The sequence below is a fragment of the Heptranchias perlo genome, chromosome 14 (genome assembly GCF_035084215.1).
Source record: "Heptranchias perlo isolate sHepPer1 chromosome 14, sHepPer1.hap1, whole genome shotgun sequence".
NCBI classification, from domain to species: Eukaryota; Metazoa; Chordata; class Chondrichthyes; order Hexanchiformes; family Hexanchidae; genus Heptranchias; species Heptranchias perlo.
In genome coordinates this window covers 41,671,072-41,683,210 of record NC_090338.1, presented here as the reverse complement: position 1 = coordinate 41,683,210, position 12,139 = coordinate 41,671,072, and positions in this window count along the sequence as shown.

Here is a 12,139-nt window from a genome sequence, read left to right as displayed (position 1 = left end):
AGAAATGTAAGAACTTACCAGCCAAGCACGAGATGCCATGGATAAATAAATAGGTGAAGATAAAATTGAATCTAAAGAAAAAGGCATACATAAAGTACATAAACAATAAAGGAGAAGATGACAAAAAGGAATATGATGAGCTTCGGAAAAGGGTAAAAAAGGCACTTTAGGAAGGCAAAGAGGAAATATAAAATGAAAAGATAATATAAATAATATGAAAATAATATTAAAGAATATAAAAACAAACAGTAAAGTATTCTCTAGGCACATAAGTTTTTAAAAAAGGAGAATTAAGACAGGGATAGGGCCACTAAGGGATGAGCAATATATGCTCACAGGAGATGATACTGAAATGGCAGGTTACCGAATAGAGACTTTGGCCCCGATATTACCAGGGAGGCAGGATGGCAGTGGGGGAGGGGGCGATTGGGCTCGTGGGTAACCCGCCCAGTAAAATCTGTCCGTTCCCCACGCGATCGCGGGTAAATTGAAGCCACTTAACGTGGCTTCCGGGTTTCCCATCGGAAACCTGCGTAGTGGGCGGACTGCACACCTGCCTCACAGGCTGTCAGCTGGAGGAGCCCTATTTAAAGGGGCAGTCCTCCAATGACTGATCCTGCAGCAAACAACGACACAGGACCATGGAGCAGCCCAGGGGAAAGGCTGCCGCCAGGTTTAATGATACCTCACTCCAGGTCTTACTGGATGGGGTGAGGAGGAGGAGGGAGATCTTCTACCTGGCCGACAGGAGTAAGTGGCCTGCCTCTGCCACCAAGAAGGCCTGGGCTCGAGGTGGCAGAGGAGGTCAGCAGCAGCAGCAACGTCTCCCACATCTGGATACAGTGCAGGAAGCGTTTCAATGACATAACTAAATCAGCCAAAGTGAGTACACTTACTCATTCCCCCACACTCTGTCCTCCACATCACCGTCCCCACCCCACAACTCTTTCTGCACTGCCAACACTACTCTATCATATCACTCCTCACACCCATTCAAACCTCATCCTCAACTTACCTGCACTTACTCACTTCCCCAGTACTCATCCCACCACTACCACTCAACCCAATCCTCATACAATGTCATGGCTCTGTCTCAAACTCAGCCTCTGATGCATCTCTTTCACGGTCAGCCTCACCCAAACCAATGCATTCAGCAGTTGGCCAAGTCACCATCCCTCACTCACGCCTCTTTAATTTCAGGTCGTCCTCAAGGACGTGGAACAGGAGGCTCTTGAAGTGAGCCACACCCTCGAGTGCCTGTCCATTGGGGACAGCGAGACTGCCACCCGACAAACGGCTGGTGACAGAACTTTAACATTCAGCACTCACAATAGCAAATGATGTTAACATGCCTTGCCATCTTAGCACCTCAACATCTGTGATCATGCTTAATATTGTCTTCTGTTCTCTAACAGGGCCTTCAGCGACTGCTGTGACGATGGAGGGCGATTCCTCAGAGGACCCGCTGGCCTCTGAGGGGGCACCGTCACATCTGAGCGAGCCATCCACCAGCGCAGATACACACACCTCGGTGGGTCCCCGTCCTCACTTAGTTGGGGTTGCACACGGTGAGTCACCACACACATGTGAGCACGAGCAGACACTGGTGGCAGAGGCAGCTGTGGAGAGTCTGCCTCGGTGGGAGCATTCTTCTCCAGGCTCTGTTCAGATGCTGAACCCTGGGGGCCATCCTTTAAAAGGAGAATGATCGAGGGGCAGCAGCACATTTGCCAGGTGTTGGAACAGGTGCCATGCGCACTCTCTACAATCACGCAGAGGATGGAGGAGTCCAACTCCTGCATGAGTGGAATGGTGGCACAGGTACAGGAGGGGATCTCTGAGATACTGTCACAGGGACGTGAGGGTATCTCTGAGATAGTGTCGCGGGTAAGTGCGGGAATGTCTGCTATGGAGGGAAGGCTAGCCTCCATTGAGCTTCAAGCACGGCTCACCAATGAGTCTGTTCAGGCCCTGACAACGGCCCTTCGGACTCAGGGTGAGCAACGTTCTGCCTCCTTAAACAGGCAGGCAGATACACTAGCACTGGCTTTACAAGGCTTCACACATGTTCTCCAAACTGTCGTCCAGCAGGGTGGTAGGAGTGATGTGGGCCTGGCCCAGGAGAGGGACAATGGCGAAAGGGGACATGGAAGTGGGGACGCCATTCAAAGCGATCCCACGTCTCACCCTCTCAACCAGTACCTGCAATGCTGCCTCCTCTCCAAGTGGTCAAGTCTGCCCCTGCACAGGTGCAGGTGGAGCAGTCTTTGGAGGGGCCCTCACAGGCACCAAAACCCAGAGGGCATCGGCCCAAAGCATCTAATCGGTCAGGGCATGAACAAGAGCAACCTGCCACTACCTCTGCTGCAGCCACAGGGGATACACCACGTAGGAGTAGTTGGAAGTGTAAGGCAAAGGTTTCGTGAGCACAAAGGAGATGCACAAGGGTGTTTGACACTTTGTCATGTTTTTTATTTATATTTGATTTTTGTTCAACTCACATTAAATGTTATATTGTCACCACTACTGCCACGTCTTGGCCATTCTTGACTAGCTTGTGCAATAAGTCCCTTTCATGAGGTTCACCATGAACACCCACGCTTGATGCCACCTATTGGGTCACTCTACAGTGGGTGTATGTGTAGTTGCACGACTATTTTGTGCAGGGGGCGGGGGAGGGGGCTGGTGTGGCTGCTCCTCTGTCCAGCTGGTGAGGACTGGACTCTTCACACTGTCTGATGTTTGGAGAATCGTTCACATATCAGTGACTGGCCGACCTCACAAGCAGCCAGGTGAGTCACTGTTCTGCCCATGGACTGCTCTGCCTCCTCCTCCTCGTCCTCCTCCTCCTCAATATGGGTGGCAGATGTGGATGGGGCTTCCTCCACCGGCACCCCTCTCTGTTGTGCCATGTTGTACATTGTACACCTAGTAGCGATGTGGCTGTCGTTATATCGTCGCTTTGCTCGGTGGTGGGGTTCATCAGAGGTGTCATGAACCACGTGTGCAGGGGATGTCCCTTGTCCATGAGGAGCCAACCCTTGCGGGTGTTCGGTGCGTGGAAGAGGGGCGGGAGGTTAGGGATGGGCATTAAATGCCGGCCTCGCCAGCGACGCCCACATCCCATGAACGAATTTAAAAAAAATGTTGGACTCCCGGAGGATGAAGGAATCTTGGCAGCTGCCAGGGTACCTGGCATACACGTGAAGGAATCTCTTGTGGTGGTCACAGATGAGCTGAGTGTTGATGGAGTGATAGCCCTTCCTGTTGATTAACAGTCCTGGCTCCTGTGAAGGTGCTCATATTGCTATATGCAATCGATTATACCCTGCACCCGTGGGAAGCCAGCCACAGTGTGGAACCCCATTGCCCTCTCCGACTGGCTGAGGTCATCCATGGGGAAGTTGATATGGTGCGAGGCCCTGTGAAACAAGCCATCGGTGACCTGCGTTATGCACTTGCGTGCAGACGACTGAGAGATCCCGGCGATGTCCCTGGTGGCACCCTGGAACGATCTGGACGTGGAGAAGTTGAGGGCAGTGGTGACTTTGACAGTGACATTACAGCCTTGGTCCAAACATGGACAAAAGAGCTGAATTCCAGAGGTGAGGTGAGAGTGACTGCCCTTGACATCAAGGCAGCATTTGACCGAGTGTGGCACCAAGGAGCCCCAGTAAAATTGAAGTCAATGGGAATCAGGGGGAAAACTCTCCAGTGGCTGGAGTCATACCTGGCACAAAGGAAGATGGTAGTGGTTGTTGGAGGCCAAGCATCTCAGCCCCAGGGCATTGCTGCAGGAGTTCCTCAGGGCAGTGTCCTAGGCCCAACCATCTTCAGCTGCTTCATCAATGACCTTCCCTCCATCATAAGGTCAGAAATGGGGATGTTCGCTGATGACTGCACAGTGTTCAGTTCCATTCGCAACCCCTTAGATAATGAAGCAGTCCGAGCCCGCATGCAGCAAGACCTGGACAACATCCAGGCTTGGGCTGATAAGTGGCAAGTAACATTCGCGCCAGATAAGTGCCAGGCAATGACCATCTCCAACAAGAGAGAGTCTAACCACCTCCCCTTGACATTCAACAGCATTACCATCGCCGAATCCCCCACCATCAACATCCTGGGGGTCACCGTTGACCAGAAACTTAACTGGACCAGCCATATAAATACTGTGGCTACGAGAGCAGGTCAGAGGCTGGGTATTCTGCGGCGAGTGACTCACCTCCTGACTCCCCAAAGCCTTTCCACCATCTACAAGGCACAAGTCAGGAGTGTGATGGAATACTCTCCACTTGCCTGGATGAGTGCAGCTCCAACAACACTCAAGAAGCTCGACACCATCCAAGATAAAGCAGCCCGCTTGATTGGCACCCCATCCACCACCCTAAACATTCACTCCCTTCACCACCGGCGCACTGTGGCTGCAGTGTGCACCATCCACAGGATGCACTGCAGCAACTCGCCAAGGCTTCTTCGACAGCACCTCCCAAACCCACGACCTCTACCACCTAGAAGGACAAGGGCAGCAGGCGCATGGGAACAACACCACCTGCACGTTCCCCTCCAAGTCACACACCATCCCGACTTGGAAATATATCGCCGTTCCTTCATTGTCGCTGGGTCAAAATCCTGGAACTCCCTTCCTAACAGCACTGTGGGAGAACCGTCACCACACGGACTGCAGCGGTTCAAGAAGGCGGCTCACCACCACCTTCTCAAGGGCAATTAGGGATGGGCAATAAATGCCGGCCTTGCCAGCGACGCCCACATCCCGTGAACGAATAAAAATAAAAAAAGATGCTGCTCAGGCCAGCCGGGAGCAGCTCAGTATGAAGGAGACTGCAGATGTCCGCGACTACTTGGTGACTGACTCTGAGCCTCCTTATACACTGCTCCTCAGAGAGGTCCAGGAAGCTGAGCCTCGGTCTGTAGACCCTGTGGCAAGGGTAGTGCCTCCTGCGACGCTGCTCTCTCTGTTATTGCCCTCCCTGCTGTTGTGCAGGAGCCTGTGGCGCAGCACTGTGTTGTGGAGCTCCACGTGGCGAAGGTGGACGGCGTGCCTGGCGAGGCTGGTGATGTTGCTCGTCCTCGGATGAAGTGATGAATGCAGCTATGGCGCCCCCCCATCCTGACGGTGTGAGTTTGAAGGGGTCCGCAAAGTAGGTAAATGTCTTTGCACAGCAGAGTTTAGGGTACAAATTAAGAATTTTGAGTGGAATGACAAAGGTGTTGCAGCCAAAACTTTGTCTGAAGTGACAGAGTGCCCTGCTGCAATAAATGAAGTATTCCCCCCACCTGTCAAATAATCCTTTGCATCTCCAACTGGCTGCTGGCTGAAACACGTCTGCTCCAACAGGGAGTGTTTCCCACAGCACGGGAAACACGCTGAGGATCCTTCAAAATTGCACCCCTGCCAAAATCTCCAGTCAATGAGGTCTGTCAAGTACCTCAACTATCTAAATAAGTATCTAAATTATCATCCCGCCGGCTTTAATTGCCGGTGGGAGTCCCGCATGCGGGAGCTGCGCGCGCACCCGAACGTGTCATTGGGGAACCCGGAAGTGAGTGTTGGAGCCGGGCTCCGAATCCGCTCCGGGATTCCGCCATTTTCGGAGCCCCTCACCCCCAACACACCCACTCGGCCATCCGAAAATCAGCCCCTTTACCTCAGTTTTCACTGAAGAGGCAACAAAGAGGAAATGACTACAGTAGAAGAAGTCAAGAGGGATATTACAACAGTTAAGATAAAAAAGGAGATATTAAACAAACTAGCCTAACTTAAGGAGGATAAAATCGGGGTCCAGATGGATTGCACTCATGGATACTCAAAGAAACATAGAAACATAGAAAACTAGGGAGGAGGTAGAAGAGGCACTAATATCCATTGTAATAGAGTGAGAGAGGAACCATATGTAAGTTATCGGATGTTGAGAGCTTTGCAGCCGATACACTTGAAACTCATTTGCCAATTACATGCCCATTCTGCAAGTTTATTAATGTCTTCTTGCATTTTAACGTATTCTTCATTGTATTAACTACACCCCCCAATTTTGTGTCGTCCGCAAATTTTGAAATTATACTTCCAATTCCTGAGTCCAAATTGTTAATGTAAATTGTGAACAACAATGGTCCCAGCACTGATCCTTGTGGAACACCACTTCCTACCTTTTGCTAGTCTGAGTAGCTATCTTTAACCTCTACTCTCTGTTTTCTGTTTTGTAGCCAGCTCAATATCCATTCTGCTACTAATTCCACCTGCTCTAATCTTAGTCATGAATCTACAATGTGGTATTTTATCGAAGGCTTTTTGAAAATCCAAATATATTACATCTACTGCATTACGCTTGTCTACTCTTTCCATTACTTCTTCAAAGAATTCAATAAGGTTGGTCAGGCATGACTTTCCCTTCTGAAATCTGTGCTAACTGCTCTTTATTATATTTTCATTTTCTAGATGTTTGTCTATTACGTCTTTGAGTAAAGATTCCATTATCTTTCCTACCACCGATGTTAAAATAATTGATCTATAGTTCTGTGGACTTGTTCTATCTCTCTTTTTAAAAGTAGGAATAACATTAGCTGTCCGCCAGTTGTCTGGCACTATTCCCTTTTTTAATGAATTTTTATGTATACATAATAGTGCTGCTGCTATCTCTTCCCTAACTTCTTTTAATATGTACAGATGCAATCCTCTCTAAGTTTGATTAGTTTATTAGTTATCTCCCCCCTTTCTATCTTAAATGTCTTTATACCTTATTTGATCTCCTCTTCCAATTGTCAGTCTCCCTGGTAAATACTGAGGCAAAGTAACTATTCAATATTTCTGCCATTTCGCTGTCATTGCCTATGAGTTTATCTTGTGCATCCCTTAGTGGCCCTATCTTGATTGTTCTTTTATTATTTATGTGTCTGTAGAATATTTTACTATTTCTTTTTATATTCATTGATAATTTAATTTCATGTACCTCTTTACTTTCCTAATTGTTTTTTTGACATTCTTCCTAGCCTTTTCGTATTCCCTTTTGTCATCCTGTCCTTTATTGCCCATGTACTGAGAGTATGCCTTTTTAAAAAGTTTTAATTTTACCCTTATCTCTTTATTCATCCATGGTGTTTCATTGTTGGCTGGTTTGTTTTAGTTTTTTAGAGGAATATATTTCTCCTGAACTCATGCAGATGACACGAAACTCGGAAATGTAGTAAACAATGTGAAGGATAGTAACAGACTTTAGGAGGACATAGACAGACTGGCGAAATGGGCAGACACATGGCAGATGAAATTTCATGCAGAGAAGTGTGAAGTGATACATTTTGGTAGGAAGAACGAACAGAGGCAATATAAACTAAATGATACAATTTTGAAGGGAGTGCAGGAACAGAGAAACCTGGGGGTGCACATACACAGATCTTTGAAGGTGGCAAGACAAGTTGAGAAGGCTATTAAAAAGCATATGGGATCCTGGGTTTTATTAATAGAGGCATAGAGTACAAAAGCAAGGAAGTTATGCTAAACCTTTATAAAATACTGGCTAGCCCGCAGCTGGAGTATTGTGTCCAATTCTGGGCACCACACTTTAGGAAAGATGTTAAGGCCTTAGAGAGGGCGCAGACGAGATTTACTAGAATGGTACCAGGGATGAGGGACTTCAATTATGTGGTGAGACTGGAGAAGCTGGAGTTGTTCTCCTTAGAACAGAGAAGGTTAAGGGGAGATTTGATAGAGGTGTTCAAAATCATGAACGGTTTTGATAGAGTAAATAGGGAGAAACTATTTCCAGTGGCAGAAGGGTCGGTAAGCAGAGGACACAGATTTAAGGTGATCAGCAAAAGAGCCAAAGGTGACGTGAGGAAACATTTTTTTACTCAGCGGGTAGTAATGATCTGGAATGCACTGCCTGAAAGGGTGGTGGAAGCAAATTCAATAATAACTTTCAAAAGGGAATTGCATAAATACTTGAAGGGAAAAAAATTACAGGGCTATGGGGAAAGAGCAGGGGAATGGGACTAATTGGATAGCTCTTCCAAAGAGCTGGTACAGGCACGATGAGCCAAATGGCCTCTTGCTGTGCTGTACCTACTATGATACTATGATATTATGACTCCCAGCCTGTAAGAATAAAAGGCAGGGAAATGGTTCCGTTGACGGTGGCGGCGGTGGGGTGGTGGGGGAGTTTGGAATGGAATGGATTGAAAGGGAGGACAGTTGGCTGAAATGTAATACCGATCACTGTCTTGTGCATCACTGTAAGTAAAAACCTCACAGGGGTGAATAAACCTCACTTTTTTTCAGATCTAGCCTGCATGTCTAATTGACCACTGGGTCCTGGACCTGCATTAGCTTTTTACATGTGGTATCAGAAGTGGGATTTTGGCACTCTGAGAAAGGCCAAGACCCACCATCATGAAGGAAATACTGAGAGCGTTCATGCAGGGCACATTGGCACAATGGGAGTGGATTAACAAGATTCTGGAACTCCAACCAGAAACGAATTAGATCATGAGGGCAAAAGCGGAAAATGAAGCAGTAAATCAAGCACACGAGAAGGTGGAGGGAAAACAGTTGGTGAACGGCGAGATAGCCACAGGACCCGAGGTGGACAATCTGAAAATCGAAGAGAAAAATGTGGTGTTTTCTGCTCCAGAGAGGACTGAGCAGAACAAGAAGAAACCAGAGTCTGAGACCACATGACAGAGTAAAGAGGAGGAAAATGGCATCGATGGATCAAGCAAGAAGGATTTGGATTGGCCAGCGAGCATTAATGGGGAAAATCACACAAGCAAAAAAGAAGTTGAGGTAAAGGAGAATTGCATGGCGAAGGAGAAAGTTGCAGGTGAATCTATCTCAAAAGACTTGACAGTGGAAAGTAATGGTGTTATCCCAGGACAAGCAAATGAACCTGGTCAAGAATCTGAACCTCCACTTGAACCTTCACTTGAACCTGTGATGGATTCACCCACTGCACAATCTGAAGAACTGAAGTTGACAAATGATCTGGAGCTTTCAACAGAGCAGAATTCAGAAGCTTCAGAAGCTCAGCAGGAATCTGATGTCAGCCCAGTTTCTGATCCTGAAGCAACAAAAGTTGAAGAAAGTGCTGTAGTCTTAGTATATTCTGAGGAGATGGAGAAGGATTCTTCAAAAAGTTCCATAGGCAACCAGCTCTTGGACAAGGCAATGCCTGGACAAATTTCACCAAAGGAGTGGAGGAATTTACAGACAAGGTGCCATCGAGAAGAACAAGAGCATCCCTGAGGCGACATGCGCTGGAGAAGTCTTTGGAGGAAGAAGCACCCCAGGATGTCGAGCAGGGGGAAGAGAAACTGGAGACCGAGCCCAGTGGAGTGAGATGCTTACGGAGGTCACTGAGAATATCCAAACCACGGTGAAAGTGACGGAGAACCAGACGGAAAATGCGGAGACTGTACATAAAGAGACCTTGGAAACCAGTCCAGCAGAGGATAGGGAAAAGCCAGAGACTACATTTGAAGAGCCTGTTGAAGCTACTTGTGGAAGCAATATGGAAAAGGTTCAGACAGAATGTGAGGAGATCATAGAAGCCCCTTCTGCAGAGGTTGCTGAGAAGGTGGGAGCAGGGCAAGTTGCTGGACACAAAGAGACCATCAAAATCACTCTAGCAGTGGGGCTGACTGAAGTACATAGTGAAGAGGCCATCGAATTCAGTCCAGTTGAGGTGGCAGTAGAAGAGAATAAGTCTGTGCATTAAGGAAAAGGTGATTTTGAAATTACAAAGCAGGAAGAGATTGAAAGAATTAAAGAGGATGTACAAAAGATGGCAATCAACAATGATAATATAGCACAGGAGCAGCTCACTGCAGTCAAGATTGTGCAACAGATATTGAAGCCAAAAGCACGGGGAAGCTGTTGCTGAGAATATGAAAACCAAAATGACAGAGGCAGTATCTAAAGAGATCACTAAAGCACTGATGAGGAGCAAAGAACAAAGGGACGAATAGTTCAAACATCGATTCCAGCAACTGAAATTATACAGCAAGAGTCAAGTATTGAAGGACTAGGCAAAGAAACAATAGGAACTAACATAACTGAGGTTGTAAAGAAGGTGGAAACAAAAGTAGTTGAGGTGATTTGTGATGACAAACCTGAAGTCATGCATTCAGTGCAGCATGAGGGAATCAAAGAGGAAACCCAAATTGAACTCAGACAAGAAACCGTGTGGCTGTATTGGAACAGTGTAAAGACGCTGATAAGGCACAAAAAGTGGATGATGTAGAATTAATGAATCGAGTGACTGATAGACCTGTAATTAAGTTAGAGTTTCCTGGAGATTGGGCCTCCACTAAAACTTCAACTGAAGGATGGAAAGAAGAATCAGCCCCTCACAGGCCAGATAATGATGAAAACCAGAGAATGGTAGAGAAAGATTCCTCTGGGGCAAGAGGAACAAAGCACAAGGGCAAAGCCAGCAGGAGGACCAGATGGACCAAATCGAGGGGCAGGTGCAGACAGCAGAAATCGAGTAGAGAGAGCAAGAGTGACCAGGATGCGGCAAATGGTATTGCCGCACTAAAGCTTCAGATTCATACCTCCGTTTGCCATCTTTATACACATAAGAACATAAGAACATAAGAAATAGGAGCAGGAGTAGGCCAATCGGTCCCACGAGCCTACTCCGCCATTCAATAAGATCATGGCTGATCTGATCTGATCTGATCCTAACCTCAAATCTAAATTCATGTCCAATTTCCTGCCCACTCCCCGTAACCCCTAATTCCCTTTACTTCTAGGAAACGGTCTATTTCTGTTTTAAATTTATTTAATGATGTAGCTTCCACAGCTTCCTGGGGCAGCAAATTCCACAGACCTACCACCCTCTGAGTGAAGAAGTTTCTCCTCATCTCAGTTTTGAAAGAGCAGCCCCTTATTCTAAGATTATGCCCCCTAGTTCTAGTTTCTCCCATCCTTGGGAACATCCTTATCGCATCCACCCGATCAAGCCCCTTCACAATCTTATATGTTTCAATAAGATCGCCTCTCATTCTTCTGAACTCCAATGAGTAGAGTCCCAATCTACTCAACCTCTCCTCATATGTCCACCCCCTCATCCCCGGGATTAACCGAGTGAACCTTCTTTGTACTGCCTCGAGAGCAAATATGTCTTTCCTTAAGTGTGGACACCAAAACTGTATGCAGTATTCCAGGTGCGGTCTCACCAATACCTTATATAACTGCAGCAATACCTCCCTGTTTTTATATTCTATCCCTCTAGCAATAAAAGCCAACATTCCGTTGGCCTTCATGATCACCAGCTGCACCTGCATACTAACTTTTTGATTTTCTTGCACTAGGACCCCCAGATCCCTTTGTACTGCAGTACTTTCCAGTTTCTCGCGATTAAGATAATAACTTGCTCTCTGATTTTTCCTGCCAAAGTGCATAACCTCACATTTTCCAATATTGTATTGCATCTGCCAAATCTCTGCCCACTCACCCAGCCTGTCTATATACCCTTGTAGGTTTTTTATGTCCTCCTCACTCTCTACTTTCTCTCCCATCTTTGTATCATCCGCAAACTTTGATATGTTACACTCGGTCCCCTCCTCCAAATCGTTCATATAGATTGTAAAGAGTTGGGGACCCAGCACCGACCCCTGCGGAATACCACTGGCTACTGGTTGCCAGTCCGAGAATGAATCATTTATCCCAACTCTCTGCTTCCTGTTAGATAACCAATCCTCCACCCATGCCAGAATATTACCCCCAATCCAGTGATTCTTTATCTTGAGCAATAATATTTATGTGGCACCTTGTCGAATGCCTTCTGGAAGTCTACATACACTACGTCCACTGGTTCCCCTTTATCCACCCTGTACGTTATGTCCTCAAAGAACTCAAGCAAATTTGTCAGACATGACTTCCCCTTTGTAAAGCCATGCTGACTTTGACCAATTAAATTATGCTTATCCAAATATTCCGCTACTGTCTCCTTAATAATAGACTCCAAAATTTTACCCACCACAGATGTTAGGCTAACTGGTCTATAATTTCCAGCCTTCTGCCTACTACCCTTTTTAAATAAGGGTGTTACATTAGCAGTTTTCCAATCTGCCGGGACCATTGCCGAGTCCAGAGAATTTTGGAAAATTATTACCAAAGCATCCA